The 27,205-nt window shown below is 47.3% G+C and overlaps 1 long non-coding RNA gene across 5 annotated transcripts in view; it reads right to left on the bottom strand.

Moving 5' to 3' along the window:
- The window catches only part of LOC130704626 (uncharacterized), a 298,014-nt gene extending 278,387 nt beyond the window's left edge, over positions 1-19,627 (bottom strand). For all 5 annotated transcript variants that reach the window (XR_009005074.1, XR_009005072.1, XR_009005070.1 and 2 more), the window contains exon 1: positions 19,348-19,627. This is a non-coding gene — a long non-coding RNA (uncharacterized LOC130704626). The remainder of the gene's footprint in view (positions 1-19,347) is intronic.
- Positions 19,628-27,205: the final 7,578 nt, after the last annotated feature.

Genomic DNA, 27,205 nt, shown 5'->3' with positions numbered 1-27,205 from the left:
CCCACATGTCATGGAGCAACTAAGCCCATGCGCCACAACTACTGAGTCTGCGCTCTAGAGCCCGCGAGCCACAACTACTGAGTCTGCGTGCCACAACTACTGAAGCCCACACCCCTAGAGCCCGTGCTCCACAATAAGAGAAGCCACCACAATGAGAAGGCCGCTCACCTCAAAGAAGAGTAGACCCTGTTGGCCGCAACTAGAGAAAGCCCGCACGCAGCAACAAAGACCCAATGCAACCATAAATTAATTAATACATTAATTTTTTTAAAAATAGTATTCAGTCAGTTAATACATACTTTTTTATTGAAGTATAGCTGATTTACAATATTGTGTTAGTTTCAGGTGTAGAAGACCGTGATTCAGTTATATATATCCTTTTCAGATTCTTTCCCCTTATAGGTTATTACAGAATATTGAGTATAGCTCCCTGTGCTATACAGTAGGTCCTTGTTAGTTATCTATTTTATATATAGTAGTATGTATATGTTAATCCCAACCTCCTAATTTATCCCTCTCCCTCTTCCCCTCAGTTAACACATATTTTTAAAAATAAACTCTGCACCAGACTCTGTCCTCAGCACTGGAGATATGACAACAGAAAACCAAGCCCCTGTTCTAAGAAGCTTATGTTTTAGTGAGAGACAGAGACCATACATAAGTTAGCTGTAAGTGAGAGGTCCAGAGATGTATTGATAAGCGCTAAAAGGAAAATCAAATGGATGATAGGGGTGGAGTGACTGGGGAGGGGTCAGAGAGACCTCTCCAGGGTGATGGTTGAACTTGGAGCTTAATGATGAGAAGTAACTGGACTTGCAAAGTCCTAGGGGAAGAGGGCTCCAGACAGAGGAAGTGTGAAAGCCTTAGTGTTTGGAGGCCACAAAGGAAGGAAATGTGGCTCATGTACTTTCGGTGGGGAGAGGTGGGGAAGGAGACCCAGTTGAGCTGTGAAGGGCCATGGCCATGAGTTAGAACTGTAGGGGGGAATTATATCTGATTTTCCATGTCAATGATGGCTCTTGCTGCTGGGTGGAGGATAGATCATAGGGTGAAAAGGAATACTGAGGGACCCCTTAGGAAGCTGTGGCAACAATTGAGAGGAGGGGAAGGTGACTCCACTGACAGTTTCAGAGCAGGGTTGCAAGCACAGACCAGAACGATTCTTGAGGGCTGGAGAGGAACTGTGAGACAGTAAGCATCCATCCGCCTGCAGTTGTGCAAATCATAGTCAAGCCTCCTCAAGACAGCAAAGATGGCAGTGTTTCCTACTGTTGTAAAAGCCTTTCATAGAAGGAGATCATTCCCGCCTTCCTAAAACCACAGTATCTTGGAAATGGAGGGATTCCAGGGGTCTCCTAGTCCAATTCCTCACACTTCCCTTCCTCTGACTTCTTTCTGGTTGCCCTCAAAGCATCTCCAGTGAGGAACTAGCCAGGTTACACTTGCATATCCCAATAATGGGGAGCTCACTACCTCTTCGAGCTCTGTACAATCATCCTTTGACTAAGTTAAACCTGTTTCCTTAATATTTCCATCCCAATTTTACCCTCCAAGAAAAAAAGAAAGAAATAACTTGTGTAGACCATTCATGTTACTGAGGATAGCCTTTCATAAATTGAGAGCATCTCTTCTGGGATGGAACAGAAAATCCCTCCACAGCTCTACCCTCAATTCCTCACCTGTGTGAGTAGCCCACACAATGTCAGACATCAAGTCATGCAACATATCACAGAATGGGTGGGATGTACTTTTAGCATGTCAGTGAAGTCAGCCGTGTATAGTGCCTGGCAAAGAGTAGCCTCCCTCTGCTTTTGTGGTCATTGTTATTATTATTTTCATTGTTATTGTTATTAGAAATAGTAGTGTTGTATTTTTTAATAGTGTTGTATTATTAAAGCTTCTTCTGTTTGAACATCTGCCCTGTGTGCCCATCTGAATTTCTTCAGGTATCAGACAACAGATGACATTTATTCTCATACTTTTATCACTTTGCACCTGCTGTTCCTTCTCCTTCCAACACCCTTCCCTCCTTCATTCTCTTGAACAGTATTAACCATTCAGGACTTGGTCCAGGCACCACCTTCTCCATGCAGTCCTCTTTCTCTCTCTCTGCCCCTCCTCTTTTACACACGCACACACACACAAATGCACTCACACAGCACAGTGAGGCCCTTCCTCTTCTGTACATTTCACCATCAAAGCATTTCATGAAGTGGGCTTACAATTTTTTGCCCCTTGGGCAGCATTTCCTAGGTCAAAGATGGTGGCTTCCAGTCTATGGTGGCTTCATGTGAAGGGAATACCACCATGGCTATGACAGGTTGGGTGCTCACTGCGTACCAGCCCCGTGCTATCCATTTTCCCTTGTCTCATGGCATTTCAGTCTCACAAATATCCTAGAACGCAGGTACTACTGTCATCCCATTTAACAGAAAAGAAAACTGAGGCTTTGAGAGGTCAAGTGACTTTTCACCTGGTTATCCGTTGGTCTTGGTGCCCATGTCACTCCCTCAGGAAAGCCCTTCCTGGCCAACCCCCCATGGAAGCCAGTCCCTGATACAGGGAGACCTGTGACTCCCTGACATAACCCTCAGCCCAGCTTGTAAACGTGTCTTTCTTTGTGCCATTATGTGATGATGTCTGTCTTCCTCACTAGACTCCCAGCTCCATGGAGTCAGGAACTGGGTCTGCCTGTTTCTTCTTGGTATTTCCAGAGCATAATACACAGTACGTGCCCAAAAATAATTGTGGAAGAAGAATAGAGAGAAAGACAGGGAAGAAGGGCACACCAAAAGAATTAAGAAGGTGAAAACAGATCCTCCTGGGGCTCCTTTTCCAGTTGTGTAATTCTAGAATTGCGTGGGAGAAGAGGACTTCAGGGTCTGACATCTTCCGCCTGGAAGAAGCAAGGCCCTCCGCAGTCTTCCCTACCTGCCATGAGCCTTTCTCTGTAGGTTCTTTGGCCTGCAGACCAGAGGCTCCTGAGCTCCAGGGGTCTGCTCTCCGCCACCTGTGTGCCTTCCCTTCAACCTTAACCAAGCTAAGCTGTCTCGGCCCCTTGCCTCCCTGCTGGGAGCTGGAGAAGCAATTAATCCTGAAGAGTTCCCCACTGCTCTTGGGATCCAGAGACTCCTGGGAGCCTGGCAGCTGTGTGCGCTCACATCTGGGAGCTGTGGAGGAACCGCCCAGCCTGCTCTGAGCACAGGCTGACCTGTCAGCGTGCTCAGGAGGGGATGCCCCCTGGGGTCAGGAGCAGAGACAGTTCTGGGAGAAGGCACTAAGGCACTTGTATTCCTCCTCCCACGACTGTCTAGTGCAGGTCACTTAACCTCTCTGAATCTGGGAAATAAGAGTAACTCCTTTTCAAAACTGTTGAGGACATTAATGGAGATAATTCACATAAAGGGCTAATCACAATGCCTAGTACATAGCAACACTCAGTAAATGAGAGCTATTATCATTTTACGTACTATTATCTATAGCTCTTAGGGCTGTGTTAGGACTAAATGAGATAATGTAACTAAAGCTTCTAGATAGAGCCCAGCACAGAGTAGTTGCTCAATAATCATTAATTCCCATCCCAAATCTGGAGTGCCACCAGTTAAATGGAACTGGAGTTTCCACCCATCATATGGTATACATTTAACCTTCTAAATGTTCCTAATATTTAGATGGATGGATGGATGGGTGGATGGATGGATGGATGACGGATGATGGATGGATGGATGGATGGGTGAATAGGTAAATCTCAAGTAACATGATGCACATTTTCATGGTGACATGGTGTACTTTCAAGTTATTTTTCAGAACAACACAAAGCTCTCACAAATGCCAAAATTTAAGCACCTTTTTTCTAAACCTTCTGATTATCTCATTCTTTTTCTTCCCCTGGTATTATACTTTCCTCCAAACATGCACGTAGTCCGTCTCTGAGCTAATTCAGCACTGCTTACAGACAAGGAACACTATTATTATTGCCATTTGACACATGAGGAAACATAAGCACAGATAGGTAAGGAAGAAAGCCCTGCAGTTAGCAAGTGCTAGAACCAAGGTTCCAACCCAAATCTGTTTGACTGCAAAACCTCCACCTCCTCTTTCACAAAACCTCCATCTTAAAAGAGGAAAATGAGACCTAGCAAGGGCAGGTGGCTAGTCCAAGGTCACACACATAGTTGAGGTCCAGAGCCCAGGCTAGAATGCCCTCTCTTGGCTCCTTCCACCGGCCAGATTCCAGAGCAATCTTTTCAAAGATTCTCTTGGAGTCCTCTCTCCCTGGTGTGGCCATCTGTCTTTCCAGGCTTGGGGGAGTCCTGGGCGCACTTTGTGGCCATCAGCAACATAAAACGGGTGAAAATATTTCAGTTAGATTTTCTCCTCTTGATGGGTGAGAATTTTCCAGGTCTGGGCACCTTTGAAATCTCCCAACGTCAGCCATCATCAGCTGTAACTGGCACCTCTGCTAATAAATTGAGAATGTCACATCTCCCAAACTGCATTATTACCGTTTATAATTTTGATTGTTCATTTGCATACGAAAATTAGTCCTGTGACACGCGTGAATTTTATTTTATTCTTGAACTAATTATAAACAAGAATGCCACATTATTTACATAACTAATTATTGTTCCTTATGTTCCCGTTTTTAAATTGGGGCCCATTCTCCATTGGTTAACTACGCAGATGAAAAATCCAAGAACATTTCTAAAGTTTAGGAACTTGTTCTATTTGCATCAAATACAAATTCCTTTGAATGAAAGATAATATGCTTTCCATTTTAATAGGCCTAAATTAGGTTGATCTTAATTTATAGTTAATTTGAATGAATAATTCCTGTCTACCTGAGTCTGTTTTTTCAGCAGCTCGTTGTAAATGTTTATTAACCCATAAATCTGCTGCCTTCCTTTAGGAGGTGATTTTAAGGTCCCCCCATAAAACTAGAGGGAATGTGGTGCAGAGAAAAAAAAAGCACAAGAGCAGTTAAGAAACCCTTGTACAAGTCCCTATGCTGTAAGTCACATACTGTGTGCCTTTGGGCAAATACCTAACCCTCTCTGAGCCTCAGGTTTCTCAGTCATTAAATGAGTGGACTGCACTAGGTGGTTACTAAGATTTTGACCCTCTCTAACATTACAGGGCTGTGGGAAGGTAGAGAAGTCTAGCATTTTTTTGCACCCTATATCTGATATTATCTTCTTCATCTTACCTTTGATTATACCTGCTCCCAAATCTCTCTATTGATCAGCATCTTAAATCTGTCTCCCCTCATGAGGAGTTGACACATTTTGTTGGCCACTATAAATAAGGGGGAAAAGATTCTACCCAGAAGAGGACTGGAAGGGTTACCATGCTAATGGTGGTATTCCAGGCATAGTGAACCTTTGGGAAGACAAGGGTTGTGCAGATCGCATTGCTGGGACTCCTAGGCATCAATCACACGATGAAGATATGAACCACGCTGCTGTGTGTACAGGGGAAAGAACTTTGGAGTCTGAAAGGCCTGGATTTTAACCTCTATTTTGTCCCTTCCTCTGAACGACGACTTCACCTCTCTGAGACTCAGCGTGTTAGAACAACAATCCTACCTACTTCCGGGAGATTGCTGGAGAATTAAATGAGATAATAAAGTGCAAATTGTCTGGGACACAGCTGGTGCTCAAAGGCTAAATCTTGCCCTTTCCTGCTCCTAAACTGACCTCTGAAGGTGAGGAATGATACATATATCGAATGCTTTCTAGGTGCTGCTTCTTCAGATTTTGGCCCAAGAGTCACTACTTCAGGCAAGCTTTCTCTGACCTCCATGGTCGAACTCCTCCCTGGAGACTCTCAGAGATCCATGCACCTCCATTCACTGCAGTGATCACAACTGCAATTTCACATTTCTCTGTGTGGTGTCTAACTCGACGGTTACCACCACCTTCCTACGACCAACAGAGGTAGGTACATGTCTGTTTTTGTCTCCAATATATCCCTCAAGTCCTGGCACCTAGCTAGCCCTCAATAAGTATTTGACGAGATCAGGACTAAGCACTTGTCCTAGAATACCTTACTGAATCTTTATAAGAATGGGCTCTGCTACTATCATACCCATTTGCAGATGAGGGAACTGAGGCTCAGAGAAGGGACATTCCCTGCCCAAGGTTACAAGTAGAGCAAATGGTAGATCCTGGATTTGAACTCAGACCTGTTTGACACTGAAGAAACTCAATCTCTTAAACTGTTTATCCCTCATCCAGAGACAGAAGAAAATAGAGGGCCAACAAGGCTGCAATGAGCGGTTCCTGCCTCCAAAAGTCATCCAAAGTTTCTTGTTTTGCCCAACTGCTTAAAAGGATGGTGACTGGCCTGTGAGGCATTCCTCAGCTGGGGCGGGGCGGGGGGGTGTCTCTGCAGTCCTCAAGAAAAAGGAAGGCAGGCTGAACAGTGCCGACACTGCGTAACATTTCTCCATAACCAGTGACTAAGGACCCGCCTCCCCTGGTGAGAAGTGTAGGCACAGTGCCAACAGCACAATCCTCCTGCAGGGTCCACCTGCCTCTGACCACCCCGTTTTTGTTCTCAGATTTCCCCCATAGGAAAATATGACCCTCCCCAGAGCAGACAATCATTTTGACTCTTAAATTCAATCATGCATTTACTGAGAATTGCTGCTTCAGATGTCCCACTGGATGCTGGAGACAGGGATAAATAAGATGCAGTTTTAAAAGTCCACAGCTTAGATGGGGAGTTCAAGGAGATGGCCTGGATAACCTTTTCCCAGACCGTACTATCTCCCAGACCCTGCATCCCTCTCCCACCCCACTGTTGAGGCCACTTGACCCCAAACACCCATCCTCTCAGATATGACCAACTAACAGTTCCTCCACAGCTTCTATTACAACAGGCGAGGAAAGGAAAACTAATCCCCCTGTACCTCATCCCAGATTCTGAGATTCTCTTTGGCTCAGGCAGGGAAAAACTGCCACAGTCCTGGGACTGAGAACTTAAGACTTTAGGCAGACACGTTTTATATCACATGACCACCCCATCTCCCCAGCCAGAGCTGATTGTACCAAGGGTGGTCACCTGACTGAAAGGTAGCCAATCCATAGGCCTATGTACCCAGCTCTATGCCAGGCACTTTGCCCCTCTGAGACCCTCCACCACATTGGATGTTTGGTTGCTTCAGGTGAATACTTGATTATCTACCATGTGCCAGGTCTGCACAGAGGAGGAAAAAAACCTCAAATCTGCTACATTTTGTGGTAGGTTGCAAAAATGACCACTGCCTCCATGCCCTTTGCCATGTGATCTTGTAGTGCCCACCCACTCTGATTCTGAGGTCCACCACGTGACTTGCTCTGACGAATGGGAATTTAGCAAATGGGAACATGGCTGGGCTAGGCTGCTGGAGGATGGGGCAGAGCTGAATCACCCCAGGCATCTCAGCAGGGGCCATCCCGACAGCCCACAACCAGCCCATGAGCAAGCCCAGGCAAGACCAGAAGGACAACCCAGCCTAGCCCAGCTTGCCTGAGCCATAAACATTATTGCTGTCCACCACTGAGGTTTATGGTTGTTTGACAGGATAAATTTTTTCCAGGTTTATTGAGATATAATTGACATATAACAGTGTGCAAGTTTAAAGTGTCCAATGTGTTGATTTGAAATACTTATATATTGCCAAATGATTATGCCACATAAGTGCCATTTCTGTTTTGTGGTGAGAACATTTAAGATCTATTCTCTTAGTAGCTTTCAGGTATATAATATAGAATTATTAACTATAATCACCATGCTGTACATTAGATCCCCAAAACGTATTCTTTTTATAACTAGAAGTTTATCATCTTTGACCAACATCTACCCATTTCCCCCACCCCCCAACCACTCTACTCTCTATTTCTATGTGTTTGGCGTTTTTAGATTCCACATGTAAGTGATGTCATGCAGTATTTGTCTTTCTCTGTCTGACTTATTTCATTTAGCATAATGCCCTCAAGGTTCATCCATGTTGTCACAAATGGCAGGATTTCATTCTTTCTCATGGCTGAATAATATTCCATTGTGTGTGTATATGTATATATGCCACCTCTTCTTTAGCCATTAATCCATTAATGGATACTTAACGTTGTTTCCATGTCTTGGCTACTGTGAATAATGTTGCAATCAACATGGGAGTGCAGATATCTCTTCAAAATCCTTTTTAATTCCCTTTGGATATACACCCAGAAGTGGGATTGCTGGATCATATGGTAGTTCTATTTTCAACTGGTCCATACTGTTTTCCATAGTGGCTATGCCGATTTACATTCCCACCAACAATGCACAAGAGTTCCCTTTTCTCCACATCCTCACCATAACTTATCTCTTGTCTTTTCGATGATAGTCATCCTAACAGCTATAAGGATATATCTCACTGTAGTTTTGATTTGCATCTTCCTGGTGATTAGTGATGTTGAGCACCTTTTCATGTATCTTTCACAGCATTAGTGTGTCAATGGGTAACCAATACACATGTGTATATCATTTTATACTTCACCAAGCCACTTCCCATAAATCATTTCATCAGAGCCTCCACTGCTTCATCCATAAAAAGGGATGAATTCCTTTCTCTAGCTCACACAATTAGCAAGGGAGCCCCTGTTCTCATATTCATTCATTCCCACATTCACACAGTATAATAAACAGTAATCACCTACTCTGTACCAATCATTGTTCTAGATGTTGGGTTTTCAGCAGGAAAAAAAAAATAAAAGATCCCTGCACTCATTGAGCTTAAATTCAATTTCCCTTTTAACATTCAGTCAGTCCCTCAGTCATCATACACTCAATGAACACTTACTGTGTCTGGCACTCTATAGGCAAGTGAGGTCTGTTCCTTGCCCTTGAGGGTCTGAGAGTCTCAAGGGGGCAGATACAACTTGGGTTGTTGCCTATCACACCCACAAGACAGGACTTCTAAAGAAATGAATAACAGAGACATGAACTCCAAATAGGTCACAAACGTGCGATTAAAATAAATCAGGTTTGGTTGGGGGCAGAAGTGGAAGTTAAATCCTTGTTCTCCTGGCCTGGGAGGGGCTTTGCATTCACACAATGACCCTTCTGCTAAATTGATACATTAATTTGTTCAAACAATCGTTTCTGTAATTAAACAGAGAGTGCTGAGGGGAACCTACAACAAAGGTGTCTTATTTAACTCTGTGAGTGGGAATCCGGTGACCTCTCCCCCAGTCTGTTCAGCAATCAGACAGTGGAAATAGGACCATTAATTGGGTGTTTTAGGTACAGACACCGTTGTCCAAGCAGTCATGGAGCTAAGTGGCCCCAAAGTTGCCAATGAACTCTAGTCTATGGCTTAAAGACGCAGCCTTTGTTTTTCCAAGTCTCAGTATCTATTTATTATGCAAAGAGGTTTGGAATTGGAGAGGACCATAATTAGAACGAGCAGCAACTCTCACTTAGTGTAGACAACCTTTTTAGGGTGTTCCTGAGAGATGGGGGCCCTCCGAGCTTCTCACAAATCAAAAAAAAAAATAAGTCCATCAATAAAGCACTCATCACTTTATAAGGAAATGGAACCAAAACACAATGAAATACCCATGTAAGGAGCTAAGCTCATCAGACTCAGACCTCGGGCATTAATTGGCTCCTGCCCTTCTTTCCACTAGAGCTCAGCTGGGGGGTGGGGGTGGGGGTTGCATCTCTGTCCAAGGTCCTTAAGTGAGATCTCTGCTCTCTCAATCACCCTGCAGTTTCTTTGACCACTTGAACAGTAGTAAGAAAGAAAGGAGGAAGGGCAGAGAGGGAGGGAGAGGAAGAAAGAGACAGAGAGACAGAATTGGAGAAAAACGACTGTTTTGACATGGTTTTCAAGTAACTGCCGTTACCAAGAAAGAAAACTTTTCCTTTGGAAAGTCAAGAGAGCACTTGCTTCCCCTTCACCTCCCCCAACGCTGTGTTTGTGAGTACAAGGCTGTCAGCCTGTGGTTTTGTTATGTTCAAATTCCCATGTTGAGACTTGGCCCTGCACGGGCCTTGGGTTGAAGAGAATGTCCAGGATCCCAGCTTTAGTGACTAAGGAAGGCTGCTTCTAGTCTCGTCAGTTGGGTTTGGACTATGACCAACTACCATACTGCTATCATCCCTTAGAAAGGGTACGAGAGCGAATCAGACTGCTGAGTTCTAATCTTGGTTCTGCATGCACACACTGTGTTACCAGGGACAAGCATCTTTCCCTCTCTGGCTCGCAGGTATTGTAACTTCAAAGTCAGGAGTCAAGCTAAATGGATTTGAGGTCATCCATCCCTCTGCTGACATTCTGAAATTCCTCATGCCAATTTTTTTCCAGGAGTGAAAGAAATGACCACATTTCTCACTTAAAATGGCCAAAAAAGCATTTCTCCACTATTAGGCAACTACTGGGCCAAGCAGCAGAAATGGAAGAATGTAAGTTCCTCAGCATAAGAAATACATCTTTGCCTCCCATAAGGCAAAATGCTGACCATCCAGAGCTTTCTGTGTTCACTATTTTACTCACTTCTCACAGCAACCCTAAGAGGTGAACACTGTTGTAATCCCCAATTTACAGATAAGAAAACTAAAGCCCAAGAGATGAAGTGACTTGTTCAAGGTCACCTAGAGGAGCTGGCACTCTAAGCCCTAGCTGTCTCAGTCCAAATTATTTTCACTATACTGGGCTTCTACACGAGCGTCATTGTGAACATACAACCTACCCTGATGAGCCCCACTGACCTCAGGGAGAACGTCCAGGCTCCCTCAGCCCCTCTGAACTGGCTCTGTCCTGACTTCCCGGGTAACACATCCTCACTAAGGCCTCTGCCAACTAGTTTTTCTTCTTGGATACAGGTTATGCCAAGCTGCAGTCCCAAGCACAGGGACCGAATGAAGGCTGGCTTTTAATTAGGAGGCCCATGATTGTTTGCTGTGACTTCGATAATAAGATTGTGAGACCTGGGGAAATGATTAAACAAGCAGAGAGGTAACAAGCCTTGCTCAGGATTCATGCTTGAGGACCTACAGAGGGAGAAGAAGGGAGGAGGTCCCTTCTCAGGGAGTGTAGTGCTGCTTTCAGGCCCAGGGCTAAGATAAACAGGACCAGACTCTGGTCTAGGAGGGAAGCACTGGTCTGTTTCCACCCCTCCCACCCAGTGCTCCCTACAAGAAGGAAAGCTACTCTGTCTTCTGTCCATGTCTGCCCAGCCAGGGAAAGGTTTCTTAGAGCATTAAGTGTCAGAGCTGAAAGGGACCTGAAGACCCCAGGTGAAGGCCACCCACTATCCTCCAAGCATGTGCCAGCTCCAAACATGACAAAGGATTTTCCTTGACTGAGACAAGATCTGTGTCCCTGTATTCTCTCTTTAGACATCCACTGAGCACATATTCACTCAAGTTTAGATTCTGTGTCAGAGACTGGACTAGATTCTGGGGACATCATGGTGAACAGGAAGAGTCTTGTCTTCAGTGGGGGCAGCGACATGGCTCACATTCCCCAAGTCTACTCCTTGCCAGATATAACACATACAGTTTAGTCACTTGTTTCTTTTAAAACACAGTTCTGGTCACTCACCTATTTGTCATCCGAGAGTTACAAATCTGATACATATGTCAGTCCCCTGGGAAAGACAATCATGTCCCACCCACCTCACGCACACCCCAGACCCAAACTCAAACGCATGCAATTCAACCATTCAAAAGACAGTTACTGAGGTCTTACCAGGTGCCAAGGGGCCAACTGTGAATAAAAAACACATGAATTTTGCCTCCCTGGAGTTTTCGGTCTGCTGAGAATGAGAGGCATTCATCAAACAGGCATAGAATAAATATATTCATGCCATTGGTGCCATGTGTGATGGTGGAAATGAACAGGTACAGTAAGGGAGGCTCATACGCAGGGGTGGGGACTGACCCAGCTAGGAGGCGCTGGAGGCGGGGTGGAGGGTGGGGGAGTTTCTAGGAGAAGGTGAGCTTTAGACCAAGGCCTGAAAGATGAGAGGCTGCGGTCACATGACGCTCAGTGAGAAGGATGAGCAGAGGGAGGCCCCAAGGCGACCACAGGGATGGTCCATCTGAAGACATGAAAAGAGGCCTTGAGACTGGAGCACGGTTGTTAAGGGTGGAATATCCCAGGATGGGGTCGGCAAAGGAGCCACAGTCATGTGGGTCCTTGTCTGCCAAGCGAAGCCCTTTGGGATTTTCTCTAAGTGCAATGGGAAGCCACTGAAAGTCAGAAGCAGGAAATGGTGTGAGCTAATTCACATTTTAGACCATAGCGGGGAAAGGGCAAGTGCAGAAGAAGAGAGAGGCAGGAAGAGGGGGGCTACTGCAGGGGGCCACGTCCCCACATATTCACACACCCTCCCCCTTCACCCTTTTCACACTCACAGAGCTTCAAGAGAAAGTGTGCAGAGAGATAGCTGGTCTGTGTGCAGGCCGGAATATGGAGAGCCTAGAAGGAGTTGGGAGACCTTACTTCTTTTTTTAAAATTTATTTTATTGAAGTATAGTTGATTTACAATGTTGTGTTAATTTCTGCTATACAGCAAAGTGATTCAATTTTATATATATATATATATATATATACACACACACACACACACACACACACACACACACACACACATTCTTTTTCATATTCTTTTCCATTATGGTTTATCACAGGGTATTGAATATAGTTCCCTGTGCTATACAGTAGGACCTTGTTGTTTCTCCATCCTATATATACTAGTTTGCATCTGCTAATCCCAAACTCCCAATCCAACCCTCCCCCACCCCCACCTTGGCAACCACAAGTCTGTTCTCTGTCTGTGAGCCTGTTTCTGCTTCATAGGTAAGTTCATTTGCGTCATATTTTAGATTCCACATATAAGTAATATCATATGGTATTTGTCTTTCTCTTTGTGACTTACTTCGCTTAGTATGATCATCTCTAGGTCCATCCATGTTGCTGCAAATGGCCTTATTTCATTCTTTTTTATGGCTGAGTAGTATTCCACTGTGTGTGTGTGTGTGTGTGTGTGTGTGTGTGTGTGTGTGTGTGTGTATATATATATATATATATATATATATATATACCATATCTTCTTTATCCATTCATCTGTAGTTGGACATTTCGGTTGTTTCCATGTCTTGGCTATTGTAAACAGTGCTGCATAGGGGTGCATATAATCTTTTTGAATTATAGTTTTGTCTGGATATATGCCCAGGAGTGGGATTGCTGGATCATATGGCAACTCTATTTTTAGTTTTTTGAGGACACTCCATACTGTTCTTCATAGTGGCTGCACCAATTTACCTTCCCACCAACAGTGTAGGAGGGTTCCCTTTTGGGAGACCTTATTTCTAATCTTTCTGTTTGGTCCCTGGACCTCAGCCCCTTTATCTTGAAGTAAGAATAACACATGTATGGGACCTTAGAAAGTCCCTTGAAACAGGATTCTGTGTGTGAGGCTTCTATTCCCTACAGAATTGAACACTGTAAAAAGTAATGAGCTGCCCATCACTAGAGGTATTCAAGCAGAAGCTGAGCAACTACATGGGTGGGAAACTCAAATAGAAAGAATGAAGCTAAACAATTATTTATCTCCTACTGCCAGTTATCAGGACAAATGTTTGTATACCTTCCTTATGCTTTTAACAAAAATGTGAGGTCAGAATTATTAGCCCCCTTTTACAATGAGAGAATTGAGGCCTATACAAACAAAGTGACTTGCCTAAGGTCACTCAGCGAGCAATGAGGAAAGCTAACACGTTTCAGATGCTAATTGCTTTTCAGGTGTTATACCATTTAATCTCCCAACAATACTACGAAGACAACAGTACTTCGTCCCTGTTTTAGAAATGAGAAAACTGAGGCCAGGAGAAGTTAGATGAGTCACCCAGTGTCCCACAGTAAGGAAGTAAGGATGTCCACATTCTACCTCCAGAGCCCTGATTTCTGACTCTCAACACCAAATTCTCTCCTAAAACTCCAACTCTCACTTTCAAAGTCAATTCTGGCTGACTCCAGAGTTCATCCTCTATGATCTGCCCATGTAGCACCTCCTTGGCCCCCTGGGGATCTGTGAATTCCCTTCTGTATTATTTTCCTAGGCTGCTGTAACAAAGCACCACAAATTGGGCAGCTTAGAACAACAGAAATTTATTGTCTCACAGTTCTGAGGCCAGAAGTCCAAAATCAAGACGTCAGCAGGACCAGGCTCCCTCTGAAGACCTTAGGGAAGGGTCCCTTCCAGGCTCGTCTCCCAGCTTCTGGCAGTTCCTTGGCTTGTGGCTGCATAACTCCAGTCTTCACATGGAGTTCTCCCTATGTGTGTGTCTCCAAAGCTCTCCCTTTTATAAGGACATCAGACATATTGGATTGGAGTCCACCCTACTCCAGTATGACCTCAACTTGACTACTCACATCTACAACAATCTTATTTCTAAATAATGTCACAGTCTAAGGTACTGGGGTTTAAGGCTTCCACATAGGGATTTGGGATGGGGACACACAATTCAACCTATAACTCCTTCCAAACCCATGTGTCTTTGCCTATGGGGAACAGGTGAGTAATGAGGCTCTGATGGACCCTAGACCGCTACAGACATCATGTTCCCTCCCTCCATTCGGCACCACCCGCCAGCCTCACCCCTCTGTCCCAGATGCCCAAGGCTCTGCTTTGGGTCCTGGTGTCATCCTGTATTAGTGACAGCCTGGGGCTTGGCTCCCTCCACAGAGGAGCAGCCAGGAAACAGAGAGGAAACTCTCATCCCTTCCAGGGGAGGCGGGCGAATATTTCATACGGTGCAAGAGAGTGGAATTCCATATAGCCACCTCCTGCAAATGCAACATGACACCTCGTAATGGGGCAATATCAGTACAAATCCGGCCTCGCGGCAGCCCAGAACCTCCCAGTAATTCCTCACATATTGTGCTCATGTTACTGTAAATACAATCGCCAAACTCAGGCTTCCACTGCAGCCAACTGATCAGAAAGGATCACCCCCATTTCTGCAGCTGAGAAGACTGAGGCCCACAGAAGGTAACTGACCCTTGATCACACAGCAGGTGAATCTTCCCCAGCTGGACAAGAGCCAAAGAAGCAGAGAAGGAATGAGGAGGGTTGGTTCCCTGATGCCACATCTGGAAAGAGGTGGGAGGCGGACAGAGGGCCTCAATGGGCCAAGGCCTGAGGGAGGGGTAAGGAACAGATGTGGTTGGACAGAAAAAGAGCTAAGTGCCAGGGTACAAGCGAGAAAGAAATGGAGCCCAAGGAAGTTATTGGAGTTGGGTGGACTTGGGCAAGAGGTGAGTGGGCTGCTAGGGGAGGGAGAAATCCAAAGTCAGGCATCCAGGGGTAGGGCCTTGGGTCTTGACAGAGAGAGAGCCCAAGCCAGAGGGAGAGTGTTTTCATGCTTCCTCCTGATTGGCCCACCAGGAGGAGGCCCAGCCAATGCCTGGGAGTGTAAAGAGCATCCAATCCCTAGGATGAAAACTGAGCTTCAGAACAATCTCCTGTTTTGGCAGAAAATCTGCAGCACTTAAGAAGGAACCAAGACTGGAGCCTAGAGGTGGGAAGTGGGAGGCAGTGTTGGTTATTTTCCTTCCGGCCTCTATCCCAAGCCCATTCTCCTTCCTTCCCTGCTCTGCTCTGAGTCCCAGGAGGCTGACCTGACCCATGGGGACCACATCACCTCGTCTTCTAACTTGGGGTGAGATAATGAAGCCAATGGTGGGAGGTGGGAGGAAAGCAGCCAGCGCCTGATACCAAAAAGCCAATGGAGATCTCACTACAAAGAGGAGAGGGACTTCTTGAGGATGAAGCCATCACAGAGGGAAGAGAGGTTGAAAGATAAATGCCTGCGTGCTTTATTCAGGCACCTGCATTCAGCCATGCCTGAAGGCCTCCTTCAAAAGTTTTCAATTTGATGATTCAACAAATTTCCTTTTTCCCTTAAGTTAGCCCCTGCATCCAAGAGTCCTGACGGGCTCGGGTGATCTTGTGGTATTACAAAATGAGCAATTCACTTGTGACTGGACCGTCCAGGGTTTTAATCCCAGCTCTGCATGACCTTGGGCAAGACACATCAATCTCTGAGTGTATCCTTTCACACCTGCAATCTCCCGGGCAGAAGAATTAAATAAAATAATACCTATAAAAGCAGCTAGGTTATACTAGATGTGCCAAATAAATGAGTTTACTGAAACTCTCTCCCCTTTCTGGGTCCCAGGATCCTAATAAGGAAAATGTGGACCCCAGCACTGATGAGTTTGTATGTTTCATGAGACCTCATACACTGTCTTATACTGCTATGCTCTCCCCGCCCCTTGGAATGTTAGTAAACAGCTACCATTTTGTGTGATTTTTGTGCAAGTGGCATGACATCCCTGGGTATCAGTTTCCTCAAATACATTGCCTACCAAATGTTGTGAAACTGAGGTAACACATGTAAAGTCTTAGAACAGGGTCTGGGACATAATACATGCTCAGTAAATGCTGGCTATTTTATTGGTGGAGGTGGTGGTTTTAAGAATAATAAGTATTGTTATTATCTCTGAGCACCTGCTCTGGTTTTGTTTATACACCGTCTCATTTAGACCTTGCCAACACAGCCCTGTGAGGTCGGTGATGATGTCCCAACCGCACAGATGGGATACAGCTCAGAGAAGTTGAGTTACTTACCTGAGTGTTGGAGCTGGGATGTGCTTAAGAACTACCCGGCATCACCTTCCTGGAGTGGTGTCCCCATCCACATTCAGCCAGCCACTATCTCTGAACTTAGAAAGGCATCTTTTTGGCACTCAGCAGGTGCAAGCCCTCCAGAGAAGTTTCCCAAGTTTGCTTCTCCAGCCATCTCCCTTTGCAAACACACTTTCTGTTCATGTGAATGAAACCCGCTAACTGGTATGGTGTCTGCTCTAATTATAGGCTCCCCAGCCTGTGCCAAGAGGAAGCTGGTTAGTGTACACTTGAGTAGGTTTCAAATCAGATTTTGTGAGTCCCCAGCATGAGGGAAGGAGGCCAAGTTCTCCTCCGGAAAAAAATAATGGGAAATGCTGGCACATGTGAGTGTTCCCAGCTCCTCTCCGGCTGGAGCAGGTGATGTCTTCTGCTCCCCAGATTACAGAGCCCTCTTTCCAGTTTCTTTACCTCTGTCTCTAGCCTTTTCCAGGAGCTGGGAAGCTAGGGTAAGGAATGGGAGAAGCAATCCGAGGTACTGAAATGGAGGAGGTATAGCAAAGTGGAAACAATACTTTGGAATCAGAGGAAACTATTCAATAAATTCTGAATGCAGCTCTGCCTCATTTCAGCTTTCACTGCCCTTCTGAGTCTCAAGCTCCTCATCTATCAAACAGGGGTGCCAATACTTTCCCCACGATGATCCAAGGATGTGTGTTGCAGTGTTTATTCAACATTTATCCAGTATCTACAGTGCGGCCTATTTTGTGCTGCATTGTACCAGTTACAGCTATGAATAAGATGCAGTCCTGGGATCTTTAGAACTCCAGGTCAAGCTAGAAGCAAGCCATTTGATGCTTATCGCACACTGTGATGAGAGAAGGACAGGGCCCTACAGGAAGGAGGGGTACGTGATCAAGAACTGTTGCATCCCGGAAGACTTCCTGGAGGAGGTGTGTCTAGGCTGCAACCTCAAGGATGACTCAAATTAAAGGAGAACAGGACAAAGAGTGCTTTCCTTCACATGGGAAGAGTTTATGTGAGGGCCAAGATAGAATAGAAAACAACACATTTCAGAAACATCATTTAGAATGGCCAAAATCGGGGGTGGGGGTTGGGCAGGAATGGCCAAAACGGCCAAAATAAAGAAATGTTTTTTAAAAATCATGGAATTCAATACAGCCAATCAAAACAACATTGACAAAGAACACTTTTTTTTTCTCTAGTCTATCTCTGGCACTAATTTGTAAGCTTTTCAAGGGCAAAACTGTTTTAATCATATTTGTAAATCCTGTAATACTTTTATTACATTTTTTATTTTTAGTATAATTTTATTTTTTATTGAAATATAGTTGCTGTATAGTATTATATAAGTTAGATGTACAATATAGTGAGTCACAATTTTTAAAGGTTATACTCCATTTACAATTATTATAAAATATTGGCTATATTTCCCATGTTGTACAGTATATCCCTGTAGATTATTTTATACCGAATAGTTTGTACCTCTTACTCCCCCACGCCTATATTACCCCTCTTCTCCCCATTGGTAACTGCCAGTTTGTTCTCTATGACTCTGCTTCTTTTTTGTTATATTCACTAATTTGTTGTATTTTTTAGATCCCACATATATGTGATATCATATAATATTTGTCTTTCTCTGTCTTACTTCATTCAGTATGATAATCTCTAGGTCCATCCATGTTGCTGCAAATGGCAATATTTCATTCTTTTGTATGGCTGAGTAGTACTGTCATTGTACACCATTGTACACCATTGTCTATGTACACCACATCCTCTATCCATTCATCTGCTGATGAACCCTTAGGTTGCTTCATACCTTGGCAATTGCAAATAATGCTGCTATGAACATAGGGGTGCATGTATCTTTTCGTATTAGTGGGGGGTTTTTCAGATATATACCCTTTTTTCGGATATATGCTGCATTTCTCCTTAACAAATGTTCTAAAGAGGGGCAGATGGGCCTTGATGAAAACAAAGGAAAAAAACATGAAGTTTCTGCAGCATTATTGGCACCATCATTATTCTGGCGAGAGCAACTGCACTTATCATCGGTTTTGGAATTTCAGAAACATCCTCACAGACACACCCAGAATGTCTGACCAAATGTCTGGACACTCTGTGATCCCATCAAGTTAACACATAAAATTAACCATCAAAGCGTTATAAGAGAGATCAGCCATGGTGGCCGGGTAGAAATATCTTGCGCTCACCTCCTCTCAGGAGCACAACAAAATCACAACTATCTGCAGAACAACCATGGATGAGAAAGACCAGAACCTACCAGAAAAGATCTTCCACCACTAAAGAAGGAACCACAGTGAGCCGGGCAGGAGGGGTAGACTCGTGATATAGCCAAATCCCATACCCCCAGGTGGGCGACCCACACACCGGAGAATAATTACTCCGCAGAGGTTCTCCCACAGGGGTGAGACCACTGAGCCCCACGTCGGGCTCCCCAGCCCGGGGTCCTGCACCGGGAAGACGAGCCCCCAGAACATTCGGCTTTGAAGGCGGGCGGGCCTTCATTTCAGGAGTCCCAGGGGGCCGGGGGAAAGAGAGGCTTCACTCCTAAAGGGCTTAAAGGGTCCACACAAAATCTCACGCGCTCCAGGACACGGGGCAGAAGCGGTCATTTGATAGGAGCCTGGGCCAGACTTACCTGCTGGTCTTGGAAGGTCCCCGGGTGAGGCGGGGAGACTGGGGTTCATCCTGGCAGCAGCCATATTTGGGAGCTCCTTCCACTGAGGGAGGCTGATGCCGGCCTCCAGCTCCTTAGCGACAAGGCCTGGCCTCGCCCGACAGCCTGCTGGGGCCAGTGCTGGGACGCCTCAGGCCAAGCAACTAACTGGGCGGGGACACAGCCCCACCCACCAGCAGTCAGGCTGACCTTAGACCCCCTGAGCTCACTGAGGCCTCAGGACGCAGCCCTGCCCTCCAGAGCGCCCAGAACTCAGCTCCGCCCACAGTCCCAGAATCCCCTGCGCCAGGCCCCGCCCCGGGGAGCCTCTGGGCCAGCCCCACCCACCTGGGGCGGACATCAGATGCAAGAAAACCACAACCCCCCAGCCTGCGGACCCAGCCAGCTGACGGCAAGCCACACCCTGCCCTGGGACCAGCTGGGCCCCAACCCTGCCCACTAGCAGGCCAACACAAGCTTCAGGACACCCCAGACCCTGTACCCAACTGTGTCAGGAACTGCCCCCCTCACCTGTGAGCTGACACCAGCTCTGGGATCCCTGGGCCCTGCAGCCAGACTCCAGGACCCAGCTCTGCCTGCCAGTCTCTAGCACTAACCCCAGGACCTGGCTTCACCCACCAGTTGGGGGCAACAGCCTTAGAGTCTTCTGGACCCTGACTCCGCCCACCCGTGAGCCGGTACTAGCCCCGGGGTCCCCTAGGGTTCTGTAGTCAGCCACCTCGAGACCCAGCCTTGCCAACCAGCGGCCAGCAGCCTCCACACAAGGCAGGGCCTGGCAACCAACTGGACCAGGGGCCAACCAAGCCTACAAGACCACCCACATAGCCCGCCACAACAGAAGGACCCACGCATCCCTCATAGGGAGAACCCCTAGAGCATATAGCTCGGGTAATGAGAGGGGATTGTGCTGCTGGGACCCATAGGATGTTCCCAAAGTGGACGGTTTGTCCTATTCAGACCACCTCTCCCTGCCTTCCATTCTTGGCCCTGCAGTACTCGCAATTCACCTGTTCTTCAGTTCTTCAAGGCTTCCATAACCTGCTCACCAGAAAACCACTGAACAGCCGTACCTGAATGCGCCAGACTACACGGTAGGCATTTTGCATTCGTACCTTGTTTAAGCCTCACAGAAACCCTTCACATGAGAACAAGAGGCCAAGAAAGGGCTCTGTGGACCCTAACAGGATGGGGATGGCTTAATTATAGCTGAATTGAGCATTTATTATAGTCAGACACTGTGATGAGTGCTTTACCTACGTTATTTCATTTAACCTAAATATTAACTACCTGGTATTATTGTCACCCCCATTTTACAGGTAAAAAAACTGAGGTCCAGAGAGGTGAAATCATATGCATAATGGGTGTAATAGTGGGGACTCATAGCTACTCTTGACATAAATCCAATTAAAAACAAAAACCTTTAAGCCAATGAAAGGAACTTATAGGCTCATGTAGCAGAAAAATCTAAGGTAACAGCATCAGTCATGGCTGGATCTAAGCACTCGGGTATCTGTCTTTCTCCATCTCTTGGTGTGCTTTCTTTTGTGATAGTTTTATTCCCAGGTGAATTCTCCCTCGTGGAGGTAAGATGGCCAAAAGCAGCTCTAGGTGTACCCCAAACCAACTCAGCAACCATCATCGAAATTCAAGTATCATTGGACCAACCTGGAGGGTTGTGTGGCCATCTAACCTGCTCTCTGTGGCCAGAAGGATTGGAAGGTACTATTGTCCGAACCAGGGTTGCATGCCCACTTCTGAAGCTGGGAGGGGTTTAGGGTGTAGGAAAGGTACATTCTCACAAAGGAAGACCAAGAATCTGTTATCAAACCCCACAGAGCAGAATGAGGCAGCCGAGCAGCAATAGCCCACCACACAGGGATGTGACCCAGAGCCTCCTCACTCACGGCCTGCGTGTTAACCAGTTTGCTCCAGCCCCTTCGTTTCGATTGCCTCTTTCTAATTCCCTGGCCCTGGGCTGACCCCTCTTGGAGTTCCGTCCCTCAGCCCTCGGCGCTGAGCACTGGTACTTAACGGTCATGCCAAGCGGGTGATGGATGGCGGCTGCCGTGAAGGCTCTTCAAAGGGGATGGGCAGCTGCTGGCTTGGAAATGAGCCTTCTGTAGGGACGAAACGCAAATGCAAACACACACCGTGGGGCCGCCTCGGCCTTTTGTGGATTCTCCCCTTTGGGCCCCCTGCCTCTGTTTCCAATTTGCACCCCAGGCCTGTGGGCAAAGTAAAACATCCCAGAGGCTGCTCTGAGAGGCAGAAAATCTTAGCAGAAATGGAATCATGCAACTATCCTGCTAGCCAAATGATTGTCCGTCCCTTTCTATTCTCAGAAGGTTAGCCCTGGAAGATACCCCAGGTGGTTTTCCATCCCACCTTCCCATCAAGCACATGAGGCCCAGAGAGGGTGAGGTCTTATCCAAAGGTTGCACAGGCAGGGAGTGGTGGCAGAGGTAGGACACGTGGACGGAAAGAGAACTGATATTAACTGCACATCTACTATGTGCCAAGCCCACGCTGGGGGCTTCAGCCAAGTTTTAGCTGCTCGCTCAAACCACAGGGCAAAGCTTTAGGGACGAACCCTCAACGTGTAAGGCAGGAAAGAGCCCGAGTCCCACACCAAGGCCCAGCTTTGCAGTGCATCCTTGGTCGAATCACTTCTTCTTGTCTGGGACTCAGTTTCTCGATTTAGAAAACAGAATTGACGACCCCAAGGGTGATTCCATCTCAACATTCCAGACTGTGTGATAAAGGCCATCCTGGGGGTAAGGGGGACTCTCTGGGCACCTTTTTAGCCATGAGAGGGAGAGCTGTGGCCACAAATTCTTATGTGAGTAGCTGTGACATTGAAGCAGGACAGCCTTGACTAAGAGGATGAAGTCCTAACTCGTAGACGAAGCCCTTCCTGATTCAACGCCTGCCAGCCCCTCCGCCCTCACCTCTCATACTCTGCACCTGGCCACTCTGAAACATGTGAACTTCTAGGAGCCATCCCAACCTCCCTCACCTCCAGGCCTGTGCCCATGCTGTCCCCTCCCTGGCTAACTCCTACTCATGCTTCCGTTCCTGCTAGGACGTCACCCCCTCTTTCCTTGCACCACCCCCTAAATTAATTTAGGAGCCTCCCGAATGCATCCTAGGCCCCTCTACTTCCCATCAGAGCACTTTTCACTGGGTTGCAATCTGCCATCCACTTGTCTATCTCCCCCAGTAAATCATAAAATCATCAAGGACAGGACTGACTCTGGTCAAAACTCTATCCCCGACACCCAGGACAGACCTGGCACACAAGAGGTACAGGTGAAGAGTGAACCCCAACTAAATTCGGGCAGTAATGGGGATCCCAAGAGTCCTGGGAAGATTATGCCTCAGAAGACCCCTCTGAGCAACACTCAGAAGCCATTTTTTTCTCCCCTATTTACCGGAACTTCTGTCCCCTGTCTGCCTGGATTATCAGCGGTCATAGCAGTAATGACAATCACAGTGATCATATTTCTGGCTGTGAGATTAGAAAGGGGACTTGTCACCTTACACCTGAGCCACCGCGAGCCTCCCAACCCTGGCCGCAGCCGGGGTGATCCTTCCAAAAGGCAGATCAGGTCACGTCCCTCCTGGGAGCCCAACCTTCCAAGCATTCTCCATCTCACTAAAAGCCCGAGTCCTTAAAATTCCCTACGAGTCCTTAAAATTTCAAGCAAAGGCATGAAAAGCCACCCCGCACCCCGGCCAGAACAGCCTTTTATCACACAATCCAGAAGGTTCAGATGGAAGAATCTTTGGCGTCATCAATGCCATTTTCTAAAAGGAGAAACTGAGATGGGGTGAAGCATGCACCCTGGGATCAACGCCGCTGGAAGGGGAGGGCAGGGAAGGCTGGGCAGAGGGATGAGTCAGGTGGAGAGGCAGGCCCAGGAGAGCCCCGGAGCCAGAATGGCCCATGGGAGTTAGCCCACGTCGGGCGGAAGTGGCCCGGCCCTCACACCCCTACCGTCGTCAGTTACTGGACGTGGACAGCAAGGAAGGGCAAGGTGGCTCCCTGCAGCTGCGCCATCCCTGGGGCTGACAGCTGAGGGCCGCTGGCCAGTGACAACACCGCGGCCGCAAGGCCTTCCCCCAAGGAGAGTCCTAACAAAGTCCCCACCCAACCTGGCCCCCATTACCTCTCTGGCCTCAGTTCTCCTCCCCTGCCTCTGGCCACCCTGGCCTCCTCCTTCCTCAAACCCAACCTCACCTTCCCACCTCAGGGCCTTTGCTCTTGCTGGTCCGTCCACCTGGAGTGCTTTTCCCCCAGCTATTTCCATGGCTTGTCCCCTGACTGTCCTTAGGACTCTGCACAAATGTCACCTTACCAGAGCATCCTTCCTTGACCCCCCTCAATAAAAGAGCAGCCCCCCACTCCTCCCCTGCCCTCCTTCACTGCCTCTCTCTGACATACTGTATAATCCTTGTTTATGTGTTATTTTCTGTCTCCCTCTTCTTGAACCTAAGGCCCAGGGGACCTGTCTGATGCAGTGCACACAAGCAGCACCCAGCTGAGAACCCAGTACATCGTAGGAACTCAGTAAATACCTGGGGGCTGAATCAGCAAACCTCCAGTCCTTCACTTGTAGCGGAAGAGCTCCTGGCTTTGAGCTGTTTAGAGCAGCCCTGTGCATTGGCCCTCGACAGGATGCCCGGCTTCAGCATCTTAGCGTGCCCATGATGTCAGTACCATAGCTGTTTAATTCCCATTAGCCCCAATGTACAGAGGAGGCAGCCATGAGACAGTGAAGCCACACGCCCAAGATCACACAGCAGCGACCAGCTGAGCCATTGCAGGAAGCGGAGACTGTCTGACATGGTGCGGGGTGGGGGGAGGGTGTGCTCATCGCAGCTGCTCCTCAGCTCAGGGGTCCTGCCGCCCCTTGGCTATTTCTCTTATTTCATGCTCAAGTCTGCAATTGCTCTCTGAGTATAATGGTGTTTATTAACTTCCCACTGAGCTCATTACAGAGCAGCCACCTTATCACCGACCACCTGCATTCGGAGCTGAGAGGGATCATTCCCAGCCTATAAATAGCCCCGGTCTCCACCCCAACAGAGTCACAGACTCAGAGGCCACCAGCTTCGCCCAGAAGTTCAAGTCTAAGGACAAGGAGCTGGCCCTTCCTCTGCCCCCCACCCTCACCACCACTCTGGGGCCATAAGTCAAGAAGAATCCATCTGAGTCTCCCAAATCTCTCTGTTCCATCAGCCATCCCTGTGCCAGTCCCACATTTATCTTGACACTGTGACAAACTCACTGCCATGTGGATGTCATCCTCAGCACAGCCCAAGAGTGCCCTTGTTGGAACTTCCTCTGATGACATGGCAAACTCTCAGGCAGACGTGAGCTTCGTCATGGACTCACTCTGTGCTCCAGGGTGAGCTGGCCAACTTCTCCGAGCCTCAGTTTTCCCATCTCTCTAGTGGACATAATCACGCCCTCTACGAACGCTTGTGTGCAATTTAAATGCAGTGACGAATGCTCTGAGCCCAGGACAGGATTGTGAGCTCAGTCACTCAGGCCTGACTTCTCCACTATGCACAGAAGGCGGAGTGTTTAGGGACCATGATATTTTAGGGGCCCATGAAAATGTTGAATTCCTTTTAAAATCAAAAGACAAACTGTAATATAATCCAGCCTGAATAATGTTCCTTCTCGTACCAACACAGCTGCAAAATATAATTTTAATTATTTTTTTAATGGAGGAAGGGGCCCACAAAGGCAAAAGTGCGTAGAGCCCAGGAATGCCGTGATGCAGTCCTGCAGGCATATGTGTTTGGGGAGCTGGAGTTCAGGTCTGGTCACAGGCTGGGACCCCAAGGGGGCACTTGATCAGTTTGACCTGTACTTGATTAGCTTAACTTGAACTCTGGTAACTTGATGAACCACAAGGTTTGACAATCAAGCAATCAGTCCACAGTCTAGCTCTTTTCTAACAAAACCCATTCCTTTATTCTTGCAATAAATACTTATGGACCGCCTACTCTGAGACAGGCATGGTCTGGGTTCAAATAACAGTGTGGGTACTTGCTAGCTGTGTGAACTTGGGAACATGACTTTACCTCTGTGTGCCATCGATAAAATGGGAGTAACTGGTTTGTCAGAATTCAGACGGTTAATCCAGGGAAAGTTTTTAGAAGGCGGTCCAGTGCATAATAATCACTTCATGATGTTAGCCCAAGGTACCACCACAGATGTGGTCTCTGCCCTGAAGGAGCCTGCAAAGCACAATAAATGAACAAGCATGTTAATAAAGCCTTTGGCCTCGGTGGTCGTTAATGCTGGGAAGAGAATACGAGAGTGGCGTTAGAGCAACCCCCCTTGATGACCTTCAAAGGCCACAGTCAGCCCAAGGAGGCCAGGTGGATAAACACCCAACCTTCCTCTCCTCCCATCCCCTCATCTCCTGCCAGGCTCTTCACTGGCTGAACCCAGCCAGGGCCACAGGGCGTGGGAACATGTCGATGTGTCCAATCAGGTCAGCTTCCTGGGCTCAGGGCAGGATGGTGAAGGATGGAGCTCAGTCTGGAGGGTCAAGCAGGATACATCCCACACAGAGCCCTCCACCCCCTAGGCTGAAATCATTCATTAGCTCCTCTTTGCCCACAAGCTAAGCTCCAAGCTCCCCAGGATGCCCCCGGCCCCTCACTCCCTACACCTGTCCCCACCCCACCCCTGCACCAATACCCACTCCCATCTCACCCTCAAGCCCTAAGCCACATCTCATGGTTCCCAAAAAAGCATCAGGTCATTTCACATCTCTAGACCTTTATCGGGGCTGTTCCCACCCCCTGGAATGCCCTCCCCACACCCACACCTGGGCAACAGGACAGTGAGACAGTGCAGAGCCTGGAAACCTGGGTTCCAGTTCTGTTTCTGCCACTTCCTAGCTGCATGACCTGGGGGAAGCCAATTCGTCTGGCTGAACCTCAGTGTTTCACCTATAAAATGGGAAGAATGATAGTCCACTTCAGGAAGCTGCTGTGAGGTTCAAATGAAATAATACTTATAAAGTGCTTGGCAGGAGGTCACTCAATGAGTCATACTAGAGGAAATTTTTAAGAAGCAAATGGTTTACAAAGCCATTGCTGACCACCTGTCCCTTGAGGTACCAGGGCCCCACTTTTCTGTGAGCATCATTGGACCTTGTGTGGACAGCTCTTGGGGGCCCTGGAATGCTTTTCTCTGCATCTCCATCAATGCCCTGTGAGCTCCAAGGGAGAAGGATCTGAGGGCATTCCTATGTGTGTCCTCAGCGTCCAGTGCATAGTAGACACTCAGTGAATGGAATGAATGAATGAATGAACAAATATTCAAACCAGTGAACCAATCTGCCTGCCCCTCCACCTGAATAAAGCTTGAACTACTTTAATCCCAGTCTGGACTACTAAACAGGGCACAGGGTGACCTCTCGAGGAAGCCCAGGCCAAGGTCATGGCAGGGGGGAAGGGGTAATAAGGGAAGCACTAGGGCTGGGAGGGGGCTGCAGGCCCCAGCTCATTGGAAATGCAGAAAGAATCCCAGCAGTGGCCGCCTTCTCTGGCAGGGAGCGCGCGGGAAAAGACAAGAAAAATGAAGCCGCCACAATCTCATTTTCTGAGGCCTGCAAGTCAGCCAGGAAATAGCTATTATTCCATCGCACTGTCGGTATTAAGTTATTTCCTTCACTAAATACAGGAATGTTCATGAATATCTATTGAGTCCCAGGTACAGACACCTCCTGGCTCTGAGGCTCAGTCACTCTGCCTTTACATTCCTCCAACAACACCCCTCAATCTTGCTCTG

This window comes from Balaenoptera acutorostrata, chromosome 13, assembly GCF_949987535.1.
Source record: "Balaenoptera acutorostrata chromosome 13, mBalAcu1.1, whole genome shotgun sequence".
Classification (NCBI taxonomy): domain Eukaryota; kingdom Metazoa; phylum Chordata; class Mammalia; order Artiodactyla; family Balaenopteridae; genus Balaenoptera; species Balaenoptera acutorostrata.
This window is presented reverse-complemented; position numbering and strand designations above follow the sequence as displayed.